The following is a 22,765-nucleotide window of genomic DNA, read 5'->3' as shown; positions in this document are numbered from 1 at the left end:
GTTGCAGAGCACAGGCTCCAGACGTGCAGGCTCAGGGGCCATGGCTCACGGGCCCAGCCGGTCTGTGGCATGTGGGATCTTCCCGGACCAGGGCACAAACCCACGTCCCCTGCATCGGCAGGCAGACTCTCAACCACTGCGCCACCAGGGAAGCCCTGTTGGGAGATTTTTAATCACAGTTTCAATTTCATTACTTGTGATTGGTCTGTTCATATTTTCAATTTCTTCCTGGTTCAGTCCTGGAAGGTTATACCTTTCTAAGAATTTGTCCATTTCTTCCAGGTTGTCCACTTTATTGGTATAGAGTTGCTTGTAGTAGTCTCTTAGGATGCTTTGTATTTCTGCGGTGTCTGTTGTAACTTCTCCTTTTTCATTTCTAATTTTATTGATTTGAGTCCTCTCCCTCTTTTTCTTGATGAGTCTGGCTAATGGTTTATCAATTTTGTTTATCTTCTCAAAGAACTAGCTTTTAGTTTTATTGATCTTTGCTATTGTTTTCTTTGTTTCTATTTCATTTATTTCTGCTCTGATCTTTATGATTTCTTTCCTTCTGCTAACTTTGGGTTTTGTTTGTTCTTCTTTCTCTAGTTCCTTTAGGTCTAAGGTTAGACTGTTTATTTGATATTTTTCTTGTTTCTTGAGGTAGGCTTATATAGGCATTTGGATTGTCGTGTTTTCATTGTCATTTGTCTCTAGATATTTTTTGATTTCCCCTTTGATTTCTTCAGTGATCTCTTGGTTATGTAGTAACGTATTGTTAAGCCTCCATGTGTTTATGTTTTTTACGTTTTTTTCCCTGTAATTGATTTCTAATCTCATAGCATTGTGGTCAGAAAAGCTGCTTGATATGATTTCAATTTTCTTAAATTTTCTGAGGCTTGATTTGTGACCCAAGATGTGATCTATCCTGGAGAATGTTCCGTGTACACTTGAGAACAATGTGTAATCTGCTGTTTTTGGATGGAACATCCTATAAATATCAATTAAATTTATCTGTTCTGTTGTGTTATTTAAAGCTTGTGTTTCCTTATTAATTTTCTATTTGGATGATCTGTCCATTGGTGTAAGTTTGGTATTTTAGTCCCCCACTATTATTGTGTTACTGTCGATTTCCTCTTTTATAGCTGTTAGCAGTTCCCTTATGTATTGAGGTGCTCCTTTGTTGGGTGCATATATATTTATAATTGTTATATCTTTTTCTTGGATTGATCCCTTGATCATTATGTAGTGTCCTTCCTTGTCTCTTGTAACATTCTTTATTTTAAAGTCTATTTTATCTGATATGAGTATTGGTACTCCAGCTTTCTTTTGATTTCCATTTGCATGTAATATCATTTTTCCATCCCCTCACTTTCAGTCTGTATGTGTCCCTAGGTCTGAAGTGGGTCTCTTATAGATAGCATATATATGGGTCTTGTTTTTGTATCCATGTAGTGAGCCTGTGTCTTTTGGTTGGAGCATTTAATCCGTTCACATTTAAGGTAATTATTGATATGTATGTTCCTATTACCATTTTCTTAATTGTTTTGGGTTTTTTTTTATAGGTCCTTTTCTTCACTTGTGTTTCCCACTTAGAGAAGTTCCTTTAGCATTTGTTGTAGAGCTGGTTTGGTGATGCTGAATTCTCTTAGTTTTTGCTTGTCTGTAAAGCTTTTGATTTCTCCATCAAATCTGAATGAGATCCTTACCAAGTAGAGTAATCTTGGTTGTAGGTTTTTCCCTTTCATTATTTTAAATATGTCATGCCACTCCCTTCTGGCTTATGGAGTATTCTGCTGAGAAATCAGCTGTTAACGTTATGGGAATTCCCTTGTATGTTATTTGTCATTTTCCCCTTGCTGCTTTCGATAATTTTTCTTTGTCTTTAATTTTTGCCAATTTGATTACTGTGTGTCGTCACATGTTTCTCTTTGGGTTTATCCTGTATGGGACTCTCTGTGCTTCCTGGACTTGGGTGGCTATTTCCTTTCTCATGTTAGGGAAGTTTTCGACTATAATCTCTTCAGATATTTTCTCGGGTCCTTTCTCTCTCTCTTCTCCTTCTGGGACCCCTGTAATGCGAATGTTGTTGCATTTAATGTTGTCCCCGAGGTCTCTTAGGCATCTTCATTTCTTTTCATTCTTTTTTCTTTATTCTGTTCTGCAGCAGTGAATTCCACCATTCTGTCTTCCAGGTCACTTATCCGTTCTTCTGCCTCAGTTATTCTGGTATTGATTCTTTCTAGTGTATTTTTCATTTCAGTTATTGTGTGGTTCATCTCTGTTTGTTTGTTCTTTAATTCTTCTAGGTCTTTGTTAAACATTTCTTGCATCTTCTCTATCTTGGCCTCCATTCTTTTTCTGAGGTCCTAGATCATCTTCACTATCATTATTCTGAATTCTTTTTCTGGAAGGTTGCCTATGTCCACTTCATTTAGTTGTTTTTCTGGGGGTTTATCTTGTTCCTTCATCTGGTACATAGCCCTCTGCCTTTTCTGTCTTTCTGTTAATGTGGCTTTTGTTCCACAGGCTGCAGGATTGTAGTTCTTCTTCGAGGAGCTGTTATATTTAAGCTTTGGTTTTTCATCAATTAGCATTTCATAAAAAGCCGTGTAAGGAGATGTTGAGTTAAACTTTTTTCTTTTATTAACATTCATATCACGGACTCTGTTATTAATATATTTTATTACTGTTAAAGGTTCATTGACTTTGTCAACACTGGGAGAAAATAAAATGACTTTACATAACCATAAGTTACTATAACATATGGACTTTCAGCAGCGATTCTCTTGCTTTCAAATTTTGCTGAGCTACAGAAAAAACGTCTATAATTAAGGCGCTTGTGGTTATCCTTGTTCAAATCTCCGCTCAGCTAAATTAAGAATACTGCTAGTGTTAATTGATATCCTAAAATATGCTTTTACAACTTTGCCCAGCTTGAGTTCCTACTGATCTATGCATCACACATAATTACTTAAATAGAAATAACTTGTTTGGACAGTAAAGTTTCTTAGGAATACAAAGTTCTGTCATATTTGAACAACCGATGTTTAGGAAGTCTTTGTTTTTGGCTATTTTGATAGGAATCACCAATGTCTGAGGATGTAATGGAGGGATGGGAAAAGAAAAGGGAACACACAGGGAATTTTTCCATGTTTCATTTTAAGACTTTGAGAGCCAAGTGAACAGATTTGCAGGGACAGATTGGGGGTTGTGAGTTGCAACAAAGTAATTGTACCTTCCATGAGCTTCATACAGCCAAGATCTTCGGGTTCTGGAGCACTGGATTAGCCAAGGTTAAAGAAATCTCTGCTAAACTCTCATCAAAACATGTGTAAACACTTTCTCTGCCACTTACTAATCGTGATTCAAAATAATATTAAAAATATCTCCCGGGGCTTCCCTGGTGGTGCAGTGGTTGAGAGTCCGCCTGCCGATGCAGGGGACACGGGTTCGTGCCCTGGTCCGGGAAGATCCTGCATGCCGCGGAGTGGCTGGGCCCGTGAGCCATGGCCGCTGGGCCTGCGCATCCGGAGCCTGTGCCCCGCAACGGGAGAGGCCACAACAGTGAGACGCCCGTGTACCGCAAAAAAAAAACAAAAAAAAAACTCCCAAGATGTAATAAATGAACTGTTGTCATGTTATTACAGGATCATGTTAATAATAAATGTATTTGAAAGGCTTATTTACTTAAAAAAGTAAATACTTAAAAAGTTAATCTTGATTAGTTAAAAAAATATTTCTTTTCTACTACTTCATTGTGTGTGTGTGTGTGTGTGTGTGTGTGTATACAACTTTGAGTTTTTTATAATCACTTACCTTTTCCGAACGATCCAAATAGTATCAACCTCTCTGTGGTTTGAGAGATAGGATGATAATCTGATGCACTGTGGAACTCTTATTCTTCAACACTTCTAAATATCTTGAGCTTCATGTCAAAAAATCTAAGGAATTAAGATTCTTGTCTTTCGTAAATGTTCTCAGGTTTGGTGAAATATGACAAGTGATGAATTTGTTATTAGGCATTCATGCCATTGTCACAACCCCTCTCTTTTCAAATAGTGAGATGTTACTCCAGTGGCTTGGAAATTTACTAAACTGATTACTGAGCAACTGAGAATAGCTCTGATGCATCTGTTAAACATTTCATAAAGACAAGGCAAATAAAGTAGAAATTACTTTGTGGAAAACAGGATACCCTCAAGCAGCCAGAGGTTCTCACCAATATCCCCTTCGAATAATTTATTTTCCTTTCATATCCAGAATATAAAAATATTTTCAAAGTCTTCAAAACATTTTACCCTTAATAAAAGCAGAGCAAAAAAACCAAAGAGTTTAATAGTAAGTACTTGATTTTGGTTTAACAACTCACTGCATAAATTTAAAATATTCTTACCTTTTAGTTCTTCCAACACACTTCTATAAGGTAAAATACCTTCTAGAGCACAAAATATTTGGAATCTTCTTCAGTACACAGTTATTTTTATTCCAGAATAAGACTGATTCAGGTACAAAGTGTTCATTTTTCAGCTGCACATTGTGTATATCATACAATTTCTCCTTACTTGACTTGGCATAGTTTAAAAAAATAGATCGTAAGGCATCTTTATTTTTTTTCTTTTGCACAATTTCTTTTTTTGTGCTTGTTGGAACATCTTATTTCTGTCTCTGCCTCTTGTTGACCACTCTCTCTCTCTCTCTCTCTCTCTCTCTCACTCACACACACACACACACACACACAATTCTTAGATCCCTGTAGAAACTGGATACTTTCCTGCGAAAGTTTTAGGTTTATTCTCATTTGACTTGCTCTTCTACACAATTACATTGTTCATGTCTCCTGAACTCTTGTCCAATACACTTTACAATTGTCTTTGATTCGCGTCACTTTTTTTTTTAAACATCTTTATTGGAGTATAATTGCTTTACAATGTTGTGTTAATTTCTGCTGTATAACAAAGTGAATCAGCTATACATTTACATATATCCCCATATCCCCTCCCTCTTGCGTCTCCCTCCCACCCTCCCTATCCCACCCCTCTAGGTGGTCACAAAGCACCGAGCTGATCTCCCTGTGCTATGCAGCTGCTTCCCACTAGCTATCTACTTTACATTTGGTATTGTATATATAAAATATATCTATTTTACGTTTGGTATTGTATATATGTCAATGCTACTCTCTCACTTCGTCCCGGCTTACCCTTCCCCCTCCCCGTGTCCTCTGGTCCATTCTCTGCATCTGCCTCTTTATTCCTGTCCTGCCCCTAGGTTCATCAGAACCATTTTTTTTTTTTTTTTAGATTCCACATATATGTGTTAGCATATGGTATTTGTTTTTCTCTTTCTGACTTCACTTTGCATGACAGACTCTACGTCCATCCACCTCAGTACAAATAACTCAATTTCGTTTCTTTTTATGGCTGAGTAATATTCCATTGTATATATGTGTCACATCTTCTTTATCCATTCACCTGTCGATGGACACTTAGGTTGCTTACATGTCCTGGCTATTGTAAATAGAGCTGCAATGAACATTGTGGTACATGACTCTTTTTGAATTATGGTTTTCTCAGGGTATATGCCCAGTAGTGGGATTGCTGGGTCATGGTCATATGGTAGTTCTATATTTAGTTTTTTAAGGAACCTCCGTACTGTTCTCCGTAGTGGCTGTATCCATTTACATTCAGTGGGACTGTTTTAACCTGAGTCTTCATCTCTGCTCCCGTATCCATTTTGTCTCTTCCCAGTGTGCTTTCCATACAGTTACGTTAATTCAGCTGTGCTTTGGTTGCATCTCATTATAGTAGAGACAACCTGATGTTTATATCCCAGGAGTCAAATAGTTGAGTCCACACAGTCAGCGTTTCCCACAGGTCATCTGTGAAGCCATCATTTTATGAGAGGCTGCTGGGCCTGGTTTCTGTCTGGCCGTTTTGCCTGCCACTGGTTCTGATCAGCATCACTATTTTGGTTACAATTTCTGTTTTCCATTGTTCAAGTTTAAAAATTTTTTATTTGCTTGTTTTTCTCCTTATTCATGATTATCTGTATACATACAGTTACAGAGAGAGGAAAATGTGCAACTATCTATCCATGATAAAATGACTAAAATAGAACATCCATACATGTCATTTCACTAATTAAATTGATAGAAATTAATCACAGACTATTATTTCAATCTTCCTTTTTTGTCATTACCACTTGAAATAGTTTATAACTGGTGGTTCATTGGTCTGTCATTGTTTTAGATGTTTCATGTTACTGGCAGTGGAGATATTCATTGTCTATTGGGATAGAGATAAAAATTGGTCAGAAGTAAAGGAACAATTTTTAACATGGAAAATGGTTAATAGGAGACATGTTGGAAACAATCTCTGTGTAGGAGCAAAATTTTGTTGAAACAAATACCTCATGTTACAATATTTCCACATACAGAAAAAACAATCCTTATGAACCTGGCAGGATACTTCATGGCTACAATGTGCTCCTCGCTCAAAACAGTCTAGCATCAATTTCAAGTGGTCTCATTTCTCAATCACAGTGACATTGATAAATGTAAACTTGGTGGAAAATAATAGAGTCTAACAGTTAGACCATAAGGAAGTGCTATCATGAGATGATTCGGTAATAAAAGCAATAAATACCTTCTAGCGAATTTTGGGTAGAGTCTTGCTAACGGTGTTACAGAATTATTAAAAAGGTAATGAAAGGGCTTCCCTGGTGGTGCAGTGGTTGGGAGTCCGCCTGCCGATGCAGGGGACAGTGGTTCGTGCCCCAGTCCAGGAGGATCCCACATGCCGCAGAGCGGCTGGGCCCGTGAGCCATGGCTGCTGAGCCTGCGCGTCCAGAGCCTGTGCTCTGCAGCGGGAGAGGCTACAGCAGTGAGAGGCCTGTGTACCGCAAAAAAAAAAAAGGTAATGAAAGCAGGTTTCAAAACAATTAAAATCAAGCTAAATGCAGGAGAAAAATAAAAAGCAAGAAGTAAATCAAATTAACTTCAAGATGATGACCCATTGCAAAGTCTCACCTACTGCTTTGTTCTAGATTCATAAAAGATTATCTTTTTTTTAATTGTAATGGTAAAAGAGTTGGCGGACTCATTGCAATTTGGGAGCAAAGTTCTCAATGTGACTTACAAATTAATTAAATAAACTGTTGGCAACACTAACAGAATATTGGGGGAAGCTGGAAAATTGTATGTTATAGAAGCCAATTTATTTCTTTTAGAGAGACTATTGAAAACACATTTTAAAGTTATATTTTTCTTTCCAAAATTAAAAAAAATAGCAAATCTACATTAATAAAATTATTACCAGTCTCTAAATATACTGTACCATTAGCTTATTTATGCTAGGACTGTCTAAAGCAGTTTTGTGCCATGGAACTTTCTGAGATTACAAAAATGTTCCTTATTTGCACTGCCTGATTGATTGTCACTAGTTATTGAGCCTTGAAGTGTGGCTAGTGTGATTGATGAACTAGACTTTTAATTTTATTTAATTTTTATTAATTTACATTTAAATAGCCCTGTGTGGCTGGAGGCTACAGTACTAGATATCTCTGAAGCTTAAATTGTGTATTTCAAACGTTTGAGCTTTTCAAGACAAACTGATTCTAAGCTTGTTATGATGAATTCATGTAGTTTGAAGACAATGAAACGTGTTCAATGAATCTGAGAAATTAATCAGATGTACATGAAACTAATTTTTCAACAATATTTTAAAACGCAGGGCAGGCAGGCATGCTCACTTTCTGTGAGAAGGTGACATTCAGTGGAGCACATTGTTTAAACAGATGAAATATTGTACATGTCTCTTTACTCTCTCTTGCACTGTCTGCACAACCAGGGCTGCAACGTCCAATACAGTGACCACAAGCCACAGGTCCCTCTTGAGCACTTGAAATGTGGCTTGAAATGTGGTCAGGATTGAGTTGTGCTGTAAGGATAAAACAGATACCAGATTTCAAACACCTAGAATGAAATAAAGAATGTAAAATATGTCCAAAATTTTACATGTTGAAATGACAGTATTTTGGCTGCTGAGTTAAGTAATCGTATGATAAGTAATTTCACTTGGTTTTTTTTGTTTTGTATTGTTTTTTTTGCGGTACGCGGGCCTCTCACTGCTGTGGCCTCTCCCGCTGCGCAGCACAGGCTCCAGACACGCAGGCTCAGCAGCCATGGCTCACGGGCGCAGCCGCTCCGCGGCATGTGGGATCTTCCCGGACCGGGGCACGAACCCATGTCCCCTGCATCGGCAGGTGGACTCCCAACCACTGCGCCACCAGGGAAGCCCAATTTCACCTGTTTATTCTTACTTTTCCAATGCAGCTACTAGAAATTTTTAAATCATGGACATGGCTCACGTTGTTTCCATGGGACAGCCATGGAAACAAAGCCTAGAGGGATTTGAATTGGCCAGTACAGTAAGTCCCCTACGTATGAACCTTCAAGTTGAAAACTTTCAAAGGTGGGAACGTGCGTTAGCATGTCCAATCACATAAGTTAGTTCACGTGTCTGGCATATATTGTCCCACGCGTGTGTCCTCTACAAGCGGTTGTGCTTTTGTGTCCTTTACTGTACAGTACTGTGTAGAATACAGTAGTACGGTATCTTTATTTCAAGCCCAGGATGTCCGGAAGCAAGCGTAAAAGCAGTGGTGATGTAGCTGGTACTACTGTACTTTTCAAGGTACTGTACTGTAAGGTTAAAATTGTTTTCTTTACTTTTTGTGTTTGTTTTTTATGTATTATTTGTGTGAAAAGTATTATAAACCTATTACAGTACAGTACTATATAGCTGATTGTGTTAGTTGAGTACCTAGACTAACTTCGTTGGACCTAACGAACAAATTGGACTTACAAATGCACTCTCGGAACGGAACTCGTTCATAGGTAGGGCACTTACTGTATTTGTCTGCCTCTCCTCAAAGCTTGTTTAGGGTCAGCATGATTTTGAACAAGGTAAAATCATGACTCATACAAATCTGAAATAAATATGTTTCAAAGATATTATCTAACTCATTAATTAAATGAGGAAATGAGACAGATGTTACAACTGGTTCAATGGAGAATCCAAATAGATACCTTTATAGAACTGGAATATTGAAATGAACTTGCAAATGGTACAAAACTGGCTTTAACACTTCCCTGGCGTTCCAGTTGTTAAGACTCTGTGCTCCCAATGCAGGGGGCACAGTTCCATCCCTGGTCAGGGAACTAAGATCCCACATGCCTTGGCATGGCCAAAAAAAAAATAAAGAAAAAGGAAATCTATTTGCATTACTACAATTTTTTTAAATTAATTTTTATTGGAGTTGCTGCAGAATATACAAACAGCTCATGCAGCGCAATATCAAAAAAAACAAATGATCCAATCAAAAAAATGGGTGGAAGACCTAAATAGGCATTTCTCCAAAGAAGACATACAGATGGCCAACAAACACATGAAAAGATGCTCAACATTACTACGTATTAGTTTGCTACAATTTAGATTTAATCTCTACAGAGTTGTAAAATAGCCTAAAGAAGAGAGTCCTGAATATGCTATAGGGTCAAATAACCTTCAGAGGCCCTCACATTCCATTGAAAGGATACCCAGTAATCCTCTTTGCTTATTTCAAAGTCTTACATTTCCCCTTACGTATGAGGCTTCAGTTAGAAATAATTTCATTCGTATCTCTGAATGTTAGTCTTCTCTTATATGCTGGGCCAGCAAAGAGATTAGCCAGTGAAAATGACAGTGATTATATCTCTTGAGAAGATTTCTGTGAACATATCTTAAATCCAGAGGTAGAATGTAGGACAAGAAAGAAATATGATGGAAGTAAATGGATTTAAAGGTTGCATTTTCAGAAGATGTTTTCTCATTTGTTAAAATTACCTGCTCTGAGTAAGGCCTTGTGAGATACAGAGAAGCGCTAGGGAATACCCCTGCTTTAAGCCAGTTCTATTCTTACTTGGAATATAATATGTATTTGAAAATTAATGCAAGGTCTTAAAGCAGAATTGGAGACTGAGGCAAAATGTATTTTAAAAGCTAAGGAATAGGAATAATTAAGTGGTTTAGGGTGGACTGGAAAGACTTCTCAGAGGAGGTAGAGCTTGAACTGAATATGTAACAAGGATCAAAGTTTACAAATATTAAGGACTGGAAGGCAAGGCTTTCTAGGCTTTCAATTTTTTTTTTTTTTTTTTTACGTGGGAAGGTGGCCTTTATTTATTTATTTTTTGTTCATGCATTTGTTTACTTATTTTTTGTTCATACATTTGTTTACTTCCATACAATTGGGTACCTATTCTGTGCAATGCACTGTTTTAGGTGCTGGGAGCCATCTGTGAAAGCACTCTAATCACATAGGCTTTCAATATTAATTAGGAAAAAACTCTAGTTTGCCAGTGTTCATCTTAAAACTTTATGTCCTGAACCTAAAATAATTTTATTGTCAACCTAATATATTCAGTTTTTCTCTAAAGAATTTGGTAATCTGTTTGGATAGACAACATTTCTCATGATAAGAGTAAGTAAATACCATAGGAAGAATGGGAAGGGACTGATACTTATTAAGCACTATATATGATTTATTAAAAAATACAAGTAAGCAAAAATTCACATAACTCTTTTATGCTTCATTAATTAGAAAATCTTTAAAAAATTTCTAAGATATAGGTGTTGGTGAAAAAAAGCACTCCTATCAACAGAAGCCCCCTCTGTACCAATATAGAAGAGAGAGAAAATGATTTAATACTGAGTAAGCATTATTTGATCTACATGCATGTGAGATAGCATGAAAGTGACTACAGAACCTGGAAAGAGGTTCACACAAATTTCTACAGGCAAAGTATAGAAGAAAGAACGATTAAATTTCTCTTACTTCCATGAGCAACAAATAGATACATCTTGTGATTGTCTCCTGTACATCTTGTGAGAAAGTTAATTTCAGAGGTATGTGTTTGCACTGTTAAGTGAACAGGTTGGGACTCTTACTGAGATTGTTACGTTTTCAAAGAGACATCCCGAAGATAATAGGATGGAGAGGTAGTTGCCTCAATCCTTAAAAACAATATTTACTTCACATAGGAGGATGCCTGATAACGTCGAAGGCATTCTTCTCTAAAGCTCCTACTTCTCCATCCTTATGTGTATTTATTCCTCTATGTAAAGATAAAGAATTGTTCTCGGGGCTTCCCTGGTGGCGCAGTGGTTGAGAGTCCGCCTGCCGATGCAGGGCACACGGGTTCGTGCCCCGGTCCGGGAAGATCCCACATGCTGCGGAGTGGCTGGGCCCGTGAGCCATGGCCGCTGAGCCTGCGCGTCCGGAGCCTGTGCTCTGCGACTGGAGAGGCCGCAGCAGTGAGAGGCCCGTGTACCGCAAAAAAAAACACAATTGTTCTCACATTTTTCCACTGACCAGTAGGAAATACCCTAAGGTGAGATAGTTTTATAATCCACAGGAAGTGAGAACATCACAGAGAACAACGTAGCTCAAGAGTCTCTGCCATCATTCCAGAAATGGAGGTTAAATCAGGAAGGCAGAACATAGAAGCAAACCATCCAAGCACCCATCTGTGCCTAAAACCGTAGTAAATGTCTGCACCAACTGACAAAATCCCAACTTCTGGGAGTAAGGTTTTTAAAAACGGCTTCAGAGCAGTGCTCCAGTACTAGAGAACCTTAGTTATCTGTTGAAATTATAGCACAAGAAAGAAAATAAGTAGAACAAAATCTGATAGAGAAGTAAGCAAGATGTTTGAGAAAGAAAGGAATGCCAGGTACCCAAAAGCCATCCTAGAAACAAGCAGACCTTAAAACGAGCTAGAAACCAGAGAACTGCAGGGACCACTGCAACCAGGACTGAGTGATGGGCTCAATCATGGGCTCTTAGCTTAATTCTAAACTGAGGATATTGACATAGGCTTTCGAGAACCACCGTGGCACTGCGTCTGCAGCTGGGAAGGGGAGCATACTTCGATGTCAGGGACTGAGGAGTCAGAAGGGGACAGAGTTCATAAGGATGAGCACATTCGTGTAGTGGGGTGATGAAAAGCCTGGTTCAATCCCAATTGTCCAGAATTTTCCTATTTATTTGCATTCATTCCTAATCAATCCCAAGAACTTTTTCTGCTCAAATGCTGTTCCATTTGAATGTTAAGTGACATTATTTTTCTGATCAAATGAGCTTGGTTTGTCCTTTCATTCACATACCAATTTGCTGCCAATCAATTTCCATTTGTAGACATCCCGGCATGTTGTTAACTGGGTCTCGTACCCCACAAAAAAAACAAGAATGCTGATCCACTATGTATTTTATTATTCACTCTCAGTAATATTCTGAGTTACACTTATAAAACAATTATTTTAACAGCTATTTATTTCCTAAAAGCAAGCAATATAAAATATTTTTAGTCTGGCACAAAAATGATAGCATTTGGGACAACTTTGTGTTTGGTGCTGTAATTTGCCTATTGCCATTCTGATTTTTTAAAAAAGTAATTCAGACTATGTTCTTAAAGAGTGTTGTTTAGAGAGGAATGGCAATTGCATTTTCCATAAACTTCTTTCTTACCGTATTATAATGTCCTAGAATGAAGTTCCTGCTAGAGAGCAGTTTTATATGAAAGGGTTGTTTTTGCTCATTTTGCTACTGTACTTCATATAGTTAGAGACCTGATAAGAACAGAAAAAACGACCAAGAGCTAGAGAGTCTTAAATCATGAATATTACAGTTAGAGCAAAGAAGTTCTCCTTATCCCAACTTGATATCCATAAGCAACACAAAATTTTTCTTTTTGAGTAGAAGCAACAAAGATCAAGTTATGATGGTCCAGTCACTGAAATGCTTGCATACCAACAATGGGATAGGAATTTCAATTAATCAAAACAAGACAGTCTACGTGTCATTGAATGAATCAAGTCCCACTGTTCGCTGCTTACAAAATCGATACTCACAGATGTTGGTAGAAAGTAAAGGTGCCTTTAACAGAATGCTGACAATCTGGGGAGATGGTGAACATAATGTCCCCCAAAAACCACCTCCAAAGATTCTGCTCAGTCATGGAAGCTTTTAAAGGGAAACAGGGAAGTAATCTCGGTTAATCATTGAGACAGAGGGTCAGAGTCATCTGTCTGCAGGCTTGTATGCAGGCTCATCAACTTGTGATCTTCTTCTAGATGTTATCTTGTTCACACAGTTTATCTGGAGATTACTGAAGTGGAAGCTAGAGAAGAGATCTGGTCATCTGTTAATTACTTATTCTTCATTTCTACTTCTTTGATCTACTGAAAGAACCGACAAGTTAGGCAAGATATTGTGTGATTAAAAGATTTGAAAAGTGTGCTTGGGCTGGAGATAGGTAGAGCATGGGGGTGCCTAGTTTCAAAGTTAGTTACAATACAGCTTTGCTAAAGTGACAAGAAAAGGGGCTTCCTGCTGAGGGCGGTTTCCTGCAAAGAGCTGCTTACAAAGGGAGTATCAATCAGGGAATCGCAGCAGTAGCAAAAAAAACCAATAATATAAGCAAATAAACATGCCCAAATGATCTTACATGGAATATGCCTAAAATACATTTTTTAAAAAACCTCTTCTTGTCTGCCATGTAGGAGGAAAAGGATTATCCACTTCAGTATGAGTCGTGGAATCTTATACAGTGAGAAGAGATTTATCCCATGTTAATTGCTCAGTGACTAGCAGAAATCAGTCAATCAGGAAAGAGTTATAGAGCACCCAGGGGCCCCTAACTCTATGATATATGTTACAGGGGTATAGTCCTCAATTTCACATTTATAACTTTGCAAAACAAACAGACAAAACATCATAAAAAACTTAGATAAGCCATTATATAATCATTTGTTAACCTGAATTCAATTAGCTCAGAAAAAAACAATTATTGTGAGGGGAGAGGGGGCTGTGATGTTATCAGAGGAAACTGTGATGTCAGAAGGACTGAGGTGAACTTCGGAGAAAGGGTACCTTCTACACAGGTAATGAATCAAAGGGTCCAGGCAATTGCAAAGGTAGGGAAAAGGCAAAAACAAAGGCATAGAGGTGGGAATAGAAATGGGTTGTATGTGTGATGTGAATAAAACTAGGAAGACTACAGTGAGAATTATGTGTTGAAGCCTGGAGTGGATAAAACTTCCTAGGAAGAATCAAGGGTGGTAACAGTGATAGCCAGACAAAAGCATTTAGGTTTCCAAACATGAGTCCTTGATTAGAATCCTAAGCATATGGAGGAGTCAAAAAAACTTGAAAACATATGTTGTTTCCTTCTTTCCTGAACAGAAAGAAGTAGCTTTAAATCACACACACACACACACACACACACACACACGCACATGCACCTCTCAATTTCTTAGAAAAATTACGGGTTAAGAAGTCATCTAGAATCTATCTAAGGTTAAACTGTGGAAAGCAGTGCAAATAAAATGTATTACCTTGAAGGAAAGTGTCTCTCACATTAAGAGCTCCGAGGAAATGGGCTGTTGTTTCCAGGCCAGCCTGAATTAACTGGTATGTTCTCAAGGTCATTTTAGAATAAAGGAAAAAATTGAAGGAGACCAATAAAAACTCACCCTGGGCTACAGATTCTTCTGGTGCGTCCCCTCTGCAAAGAGTTATTACTGACCTCAGGTCCGAGATAATTCTCCTCCTCTCCCCTCAGCATCTCCACTGCTTCCTTGGACAGCAAGGTGATGGATTAAGGGGCTGTCAGGTCTCCTTTAAGAACCAGAAGCACAGATGGATTGATTGTCACATTAGTGGCAACTCCCTGAGAGGAAAGAAGTTGAAATAGAAGCTCTGGGCAATTGCAGCCAAGCAGAGAGAGCTTATACTGTCAACATGGTATTTTTTTGTTTGTTCAGTTGCTTAGATACCAAAAGTGGGAAATAATTATATGAGGCTATTGAACAAAGTTTTACCTTGAAGTCTTAGCTTCCTAATAAATGTATGACACCAGAATTCTAAAAATAGTGAAGCTAACAAAATTAGCTGCAGAATCCTTTTGTATTAGGAATAAACATGTTAATAATCATTTGCATCACCAGAGACCACGCAGCATGTTCAGGCTTTTCTAATTACTTAATGGTTTTAACTTCATTAAAAACAGGCTCTGCATGAACATATTTTCAGTGTTTTAAAAATGAGCACCAGAAATTTTATAAAAAGAGCTTCTGAGACTAAAAGAGTCTTAAGTAGTTTACTAGGTGTATTTTTAATATTCTCTGAAAAATATAAAATAAAACCACAGTGAATATTCATTATCACTACACAGATAACCAGTACTGAATATTAATTTGTGGGCTGACATCGCCCTTGTAACAATCCCCAAACTCGATGTAGTTCCCCAACCCCACGGAGTGGTGTTCGTGAAAGAAAATCAATGCTATTACAATCAAATTGCATTCTGACTGAAGTGCTGATTGGATGATAGAAAAGGTAATTTCACAACATATATTTTCAAGTCTTTATGAAGCCTAGATGTGTGTAGTTTCTTTCAATGATATAGCAAATTTCATTCAGTTACAATGAACTTAAAAAGAAGAAAGGAGAGAAAAAATAAAGCTTCCATTGTACCTTAGGTTTTTGATTACAAATTTCATCATGTAAATACAGGCACAAACCCATTTTAGTGAATCTAATGAAATCTTACATGTCAAAAGGAAACAAATGGTATTATATTTAAAATGGTCTTTCACCCCACTCTTCAGCTAGCTCTGTGCTCCAGAAAAATAGGCTAAGGTTCTAAGGCTACAAGGACTACGCATGAACCTTCTATAAATTAGTTCACAGTTACAACTGTTGGGCACTTAGCTTTGTGACTAGCTTTATATAGAAACGGCAATTCACAGTTTATCTAAAACACTCTATGGTTAATCTTACAGATGTTTAAAGATGCCTTTGGACATGATGAAAATGATCCTAAACCATTTCAGGACACGTTTGATTAACAGTTTTTGGTCAACCTGAGATATTGAAGCGAATATTTTAATGTGTTCTTTTCAAAGTAATGAAATGGAGGGGAAAACCCCTGCAGAAATATACTTCCTCAGTTCAATTTGAGAAATAGCTTTCTATCATGTTCCAGTGATGGGCTTTTACCTCTTGTAGCAGGTTGTCTGCAAAGATGGCTGCCAACCATCCCTCCCTTACTTATATGCAGGTACTGCTCTTTCCATCAAGAGAATTCATTTTTCACTCTTCCTTTTAAATCTAAACTGGTCTTGTGACTTCTGACTCATAGAATATGGTAAAAGTGACATTGTGAGATTTGCAGTTCTGGGTCTTAAGAGGTCTTACAGCTTCCATTTTGGGGGGTAAAACAGACACCTAGTCAAGAAGAACAACTAGCTTTCCGAGGAGAGTTCCCATGAAGAGAAAACAACCTTGGGGGCGGGGGAGGAATGAAAGAATATAAAGAGAGATAGAATAACCCAGCCAGCCTTTCCAGCCATCCAAGCTGAGGTGTCAGATGTGTGGGAAGCCATCCTGGATTCCTTAGCTGCAAACAAGCCCTCAGCCAATACAGCATGGCGCAAAGATGAGCAGACCTGCTAAGTTCTGTGCAAACTGAAAATGATGAGCAAATAAATAACGAGTTCTTGTTTTTAATCACTACATTTTAAGGAAGTTTGTTATGCAGCAATAAATAATTGAAACAAAACTCTTTCCAGATTTTCATCTGAAGACCATTATTCTTTCTGCCATTTCTTTCCTTTTCTTTCTTTTGTTTTCTTCCCTCTCTCTCCCACCCTCCCGCCCTCCCTCCTCCCCTTCATCTCATCCCTGAACTTCAGTGCTAGAAGCTCTGTCCTAGGGAACATATACAGATGGTAAAACATGGTCTCTGCTCAAATGGACTTTATATTACAGTAAAGAGAAACATGCTTATAAATGTCTAACTATAATACAATAATAATAACAAGAATAAAAACAGGGGGCCTACACTGTAGGGGACATTTAGTAGTCTTCTGCACATACTGTATTTCCTTTCTCCCACCTACATTTCTCTGGCAAGGCAATATGATGAGAAAATAGAGTAAATGTATAATAATAATAATAAACATTTATTGAGGCCAGGTTCTTAACATTCAATGTAAAGTTAGTTGATTATATTCATTTTTCTACCGGAAATAATAGGAGAAATAATAAATATGAATGATAACTGAATATAGTTCTTGAAATTACCTAAGGCAGTGAAAACTGTGCCAGTTTAGCACAATGGAATCTATGCTCGGTGGCCTCTAGGGACATGCGTGCTGACATACTGCCATGAAAAAGCTGTGTGTCTTCCAAAAAAAAAAAAAAAACAACAAAAAAAAACGTTTGTAGACTTTTGGATGTTTAATAATTTTGTAAACCATACCCCTTACCCAGAGTACCACTTATTTAATAAGACAGGTTGTAAATTTACAGTGACAAACGTGTATTCTAAGAAAGGAAATGAGATTATTTGAAATGGTACTTTTTGGAAAGAGGTGGGGAACGAATTTATGCTTGTGCACATCACTTGCAAATCAGCAAAAACAGTCCGCCACCCCCATGAGGGCTGAGGTAGAGGCTGAGGTAGATGCCTCCTCTGCACGTTGCTGTCCTAGTCCTGAAAATATTCAAGTAGCCATGGAGCTGGGAGTCAGGTGTCAAAAATCTGCCAAAATAATTAACACATTTTCTGAGTTTAATATCACTATTTGTTTTGATGACCTCAGCAACATAAATAATTTTAGAGCCCCATCTTATTGGGACTGTTCATTTATTAGAATCCCCAAAGGATCAGGATTACTCATTAGAAAATTTTCACAATAGGGCTCTCCTGCATCCATTTCCTTTAAGTTTTGAAACTACTTGCAAAGGTAGGAAGTTTGATTTTGTTATGCGTATCTTAAAATATAAAATAGGGGCTTCCCTGGTGGCTCAGTGGTTGAGAGTCCGCCTGCCAATGCAGGGGACGCAGGTTCGTGCCCCGGTCTGGAAAGATCCCACATGCCACGGAGCGGCTGGGCCCGTGAGCCATGGCCGATGAGCCTGCGCGTCCGGAGCCTGTGCTCTGCAACGGGAGAGGCCACAGCAGTGACAGGCCAGCGTACCGCAAAAAAAAAAAAGAAAAGAAAAAAAATATATATATACATAAAATAGAATATGAAATAATATATGTATGTATCACTTGTTTATAATACAAATTATCCTACATTATTATATTATAAGCTGTAACTCGTTTAAAATAGAAGGTAAAAGATTAAATATAATTTCTAAACCTTAGAATGTATTTTTTTTACATTAAACAGGCTTATGGTATAATAATTTAAAAAGCATCTAATTTTAATTGATTCTTTAGAGCAAAATATACGTAGTATTTATTTTAAAGTATGTTCTAAAATGTTATACTGTACTCAATTTTCAGTTTTTTATCGGGGGTAACAACTCATTTGACACTGAATATTTTGAATTATTGGAAAACCTCCAAGTTTGCAATGTGTTCTTCCTTAAAAAGGAAGTCAAGAACAAAATAAAGTAACTTTAAATGTCATTTAATTAATAAAATTTAGCTTTTATAGAATCCTGAGCTTAATTGGATTGCTGGCATTGCTGAACTCTGATTAAATGCATTTGGATCAATGTTAATATGCTCAACTATGGGGAGCACATCAGAGAATCACTTGTGGTTGGATGAATCATGCCTTTTGCTTTTTCTGGACTAATTTCTTTCTCCTGTATCACTGGATAATGTTTAAAATTAGTTTTTGTTTAAATGAGAGCCGATTCCAAACTCTAAAGATTATATAACTGAAACCATCATAGACAATCACTCACATATGATAAATGACCATCTAGTCAAGACATAGTTTATAGACTCTTAGTTATGTTAATTCTTGCCATTTTAGTTTTCTTTCTTTTTCTTTTGGTTTTCTTTCATTTATTCTTTTTCTATATCCCGAGGAAAAAACTATTGATTTCAACATGCTTTACTAAAACATGCTTCCTTTGAAGAAGAAAAAAATGCCAGAGTCCACCAAGTTGTCAGACCTAGGTTAGGAGAAATTTAATCTTACCCTCTCTTGGAAGAAGACAAGGTTAGCTCAGAAATGCATTAATTCCTCGTTCATTTCAGACCAGAGCAGCAGCAAAAACATATTGCCAAAATAAGATGCGTGGATACTCTGACCTGGTTTTATCCTTGTTAATGATGCTATTTTGTAGTCTTTATATAGTTTAATATACCATTTAATATATGCCCCAAATATATACCATCAAACAGATTTATATCAGGGAATTTATCACCATAATATCATTTAAACTGTATTACTACTCTCTCCTCTAAAATAAGCATTCATCTCATTTTAGAGCTAGGATTTAGTGATCTTTCCATGGTTACACAACTAATAAGAGAGGTCTTGGAATTACTCTCCGTGATGTATTGCACTCTAACAGCCCAGGAATATATTTTTTTGTCCTATAGTCTTACACAGATCACACCATGACGTGAAATAAGCACTAAATATCTTTCAATTTTACCAAATTTATGTTTAAGTAATATTGTAATATATAAAATATTTATTTCTTTTATAGACCAGAGTAGGGAGGAATAAGACCAAGCAACTTAGTCTTGATATGTATGTGTGTGTGTAATTCTGTGACCAATTATGTATTTACAGTCACTAACCTATGTGGATTTAATGAAACAATTCTCCAGAACTGGAATTACATTTTCCTATCTACACTTTTAAGAGTGAGGCATTTAGGGGGCTTCCCTGGTGGCGCAGTGGTTGAGAGTCCGCCTGCCGATGCAGGATGCAGGGGACACGGGTTCGTGCCCCAGTCCGGGAGGATCCCACATGCCGCGGAGCGGCTGGCCGCTGAGCCTGTGCGTCCGGAGCCTGTGCTCTGCAAAGGGACGGGCCACGACAGTGAGAGGCCCGGTACCGCAAAAAAAAAAACAAAAAACGAGTGAGGCATTTAGAATCAGAGAAAGAGACTACTTCATCACACAACCCCTAACTGACATGCCCTCTGGCCCTGTGCTTTTCCCATTATCCCTGGAGGGTAAGGGCTGTGCCATATTATTGGCATCTGAATCAGCATCTGACACATAGTAGGGCCACAGTAAACTTCTAGTGAGTGAAGAAGAAACTTTGTAAAAATAAGAAGTTGCTCTTTAAAGTTAAAATTAAGGGCTCAGGCTTTTTTTCAGATGAAAACATGGTTTTTAAATTTATTTTTTATTGCCTAATACCTATGCTATTTCTCACTCCACTGCCAGGTCTTCAGGAGGCAGTGTCTGTGACAGGAAGATAGCTTCTACCTCTTTTTTTTTTTTTTTTTTTTTTGCGGTACGCGGGCCTCTCACTGTTGTGGCCTCTCCTGTTGTGGAGCACAGGCTCCGGATGCGCAGGCTCAGCGGCCATGGCTTATGGGCCCAGCCGCTCCGCAGCATGTGGGATCCTCCCGGGCCGGGACACAAACCCGTGTCCCCTGCATTCGCAGGCGGACTCTCAACCACTGCACCACCAGGGAAGCCCTGTATTTAATTTTTGATAGTTTGATTAATATGTGTCTTGGCATACTTCTCCTTGGATTTATCCTGTATGGGACTCTCTGCGCTTCCTGGACTTTATTGACTATTTCCTTTCCCATATTGGGGAAGTTTTCAACTATAATCTCTTCAAATATTTTCTCAGTCCTTTTCTTTTTCTCTTCATCTTCTCTGACCCCTGTAATTCGAATATTGATGCACTTAATGCTGTCCCAGAGGTCTCTGAGACTGTCCTCATTCTGTTCTTTTTTCTTTATTCTGCTTTGCGGTAGTTATTTCCACTATTTTATCCTCCAGGTCACTTATCCATTCTTCTGCCTCAGTTATTTTGCTATTGATTCCTTCTAGAGAATTTTTAATTTCATTTATTTTGTTGTTCGTCACTGTTTGTTTGCTCTTTAGTTCTTCTGGGTCCTTGTTAAACGTTTCTTGTATTTTCTCCATTCTATTTCCTAGATTTTGGATCATCTTTAGTATCATTATTCTGAATTCTTTTTCAGGGTAGACTGCCTTTTTCCTCTTCATTTGTTTGGTCTGGTGGGTTTTTACGTTGCTCCTTCATCTGCTGTGTGTTTCTCTGTCTTATCATTTTGCTTTACTTACTGTGTTTGGGGTCTCCTTTTCACAGGCTGCATGTTCATAGTTCCTGTTGTTTTTGGTGTCTGTCCCCAGTGGCTAAGGGTGGTTCAGTGGGTTGTGTAGGCTTCCTGGTGGAGGGGACTAGTACCTGTGTTCTGGTGGATGAGGCTGAATCTTGTCTTTCTGGCAGGCAGGACTGTGTCCAGTGGTGTGTTTTGGGGTGTCTGTGACCTTATTAGGATTTTAGGCAGCCTCTCTGCTAATGGGTGGGGTTGTGTTCCTGTCTTGCTAGTTGTTTGGCATAGGGTGTCCAGCACTGTATCTTGCTGGTCCTTGAGTGGAGCTGGGTCTTGGCGTTGAGATGGAGATCTCTGGGAGAGCTTTGCTGGTTGATATTACATGGAGCCAGGAGGTCTCTGGTGGACAAAAGTCCTGAATTTGGCTTCCCACCTCAGAGGCACAGGCCTGACACCCAGCTGGAGCACCAAAACCCTATCAGCCACACGGCTCAGAAGAAAAGGGAGAAAAAATAAATAAATAAAATAAAATTTTAAAAAGTTATTAAAATAAAAAATAATTATTAAAAGTAGAAAAAATTCAAAAGTAATTAAGAAAGAGAGAGCAATCAAACCAAAAAACAAATCCACCAATGATAACAAGTGCTGAAAGCTATACTTAAAAAAAAACAAAAATTAAGAAAAACGGCCAGAGAGAACCCTAAGACAAATGGTAAAAGCAAAGCTATACAGACAAAATCACAAAAAGAAGCATACACATACACACCCACAAAAAGAGAAAAAGAAAAAAAAAATATATATCATTGCTCCCAAAGTCCACCTCCTCAATTGGGGATGATTCGTTGTCTGTTCAGGTATTCCAGAGATGCAGGGTACACCAAGTTGATTATGGAGATTTAATCCACCGCTCCTGAGGCTGCTGAGAGAGATTTCCCTTTCTCTTCTTTCTTCACACAGCTCCTGGGGTTCAGCTTTGGATTTGGCCCCGCCTCTGAGTGTAGGTCACCTGAGGACATCTGTTCTTTGCTCAGACAGGAGGGGGTTAAAGGAGCAGCTGATTCGGGGGCTCTGGCTCACTCAGGCCGGGGGGAGGGAGGGGTATGGATGCGGGGCGGGCCTGCGGCAGCAGAGGCCAGCAGGACGTTGCACCAGCCTGAGGCGCGCCATGTGTTCTCCTGGGGAAGTTGTCTCTGGATCATGGGACCCTGGCAGTGGCGGGCTGCACAGGCTTCCGGGAGGGGAGGTGTGGATAGTGACCTGTGCTCGCACACAGGCTTCTTGGTGGCTGCAGCAGCAGCCTTAGCGTCTCATGCCCGTCTCTGGTGTCCGTGCTGATAGCCGCGGTTCACGCCCGTCTCTAGAGCTTATTTAGGTGGTGCTCTGAATCCCCTCTCCTCGTGCACCCAGAAACAATGACCTCTTGCCTCTTAGGCAGGTGCAGACTTTTTCCCGGACTCCTTCCCGGCTAGCTGTGGTGCACTACCCCCTTCAGGCTGTGTTCACACAGCCAATCCCAGTCCTCCCTGGGGTCTGACCTCCGAAGCCCGAGCCTCAGCTCCCAGCCCCGCCTGCCCCGACGGGTGAGCAGACAAGCCTCTCGGGCTGGTGAGTGCTGGTCGGCACCGATCCTCTGTGCGGGAATCTCTCCGCTTTGCCCTCC

General features: G+C 38.7%; 1 long non-coding RNA gene across 1 annotated transcript; it reads right to left on the bottom strand.

Moving 5' to 3' along the window:
• Positions 1 to 6,841: 6,841 nt before the first annotated feature.
• On the bottom strand, positions 6,842 to 13,452 carry LOC113631190 (uncharacterized). Its single transcript, XR_003437210.1, has 3 exons — positions 12,930 to 13,452; positions 7,729 to 7,916; positions 6,842 to 6,869 (listed from the first exon to the last, which is right to left on the bottom strand). It is a non-coding gene; the product is annotated as an uncharacterized LOC113631190 (long non-coding RNA).
• Between the last annotated feature and the right edge of the window lie 9,313 nt (positions 13,453 to 22,765).

This window comes from Aethalodelphis obliquidens, unplaced genomic scaffold (assembly GCF_003676395.1).
Source record: "Aethalodelphis obliquidens isolate GAN/ISIS:26980383/991018 unplaced genomic scaffold, ASM367639v1 scaffold31, whole genome shotgun sequence".
Classification (NCBI taxonomy): domain Eukaryota; kingdom Metazoa; phylum Chordata; class Mammalia; order Artiodactyla; family Delphinidae; genus Aethalodelphis; species Aethalodelphis obliquidens.
The sequence above is the reverse complement of the archived record's forward strand: the minus strand, read 5'-3'. Positions and strand labels throughout refer to the sequence as shown.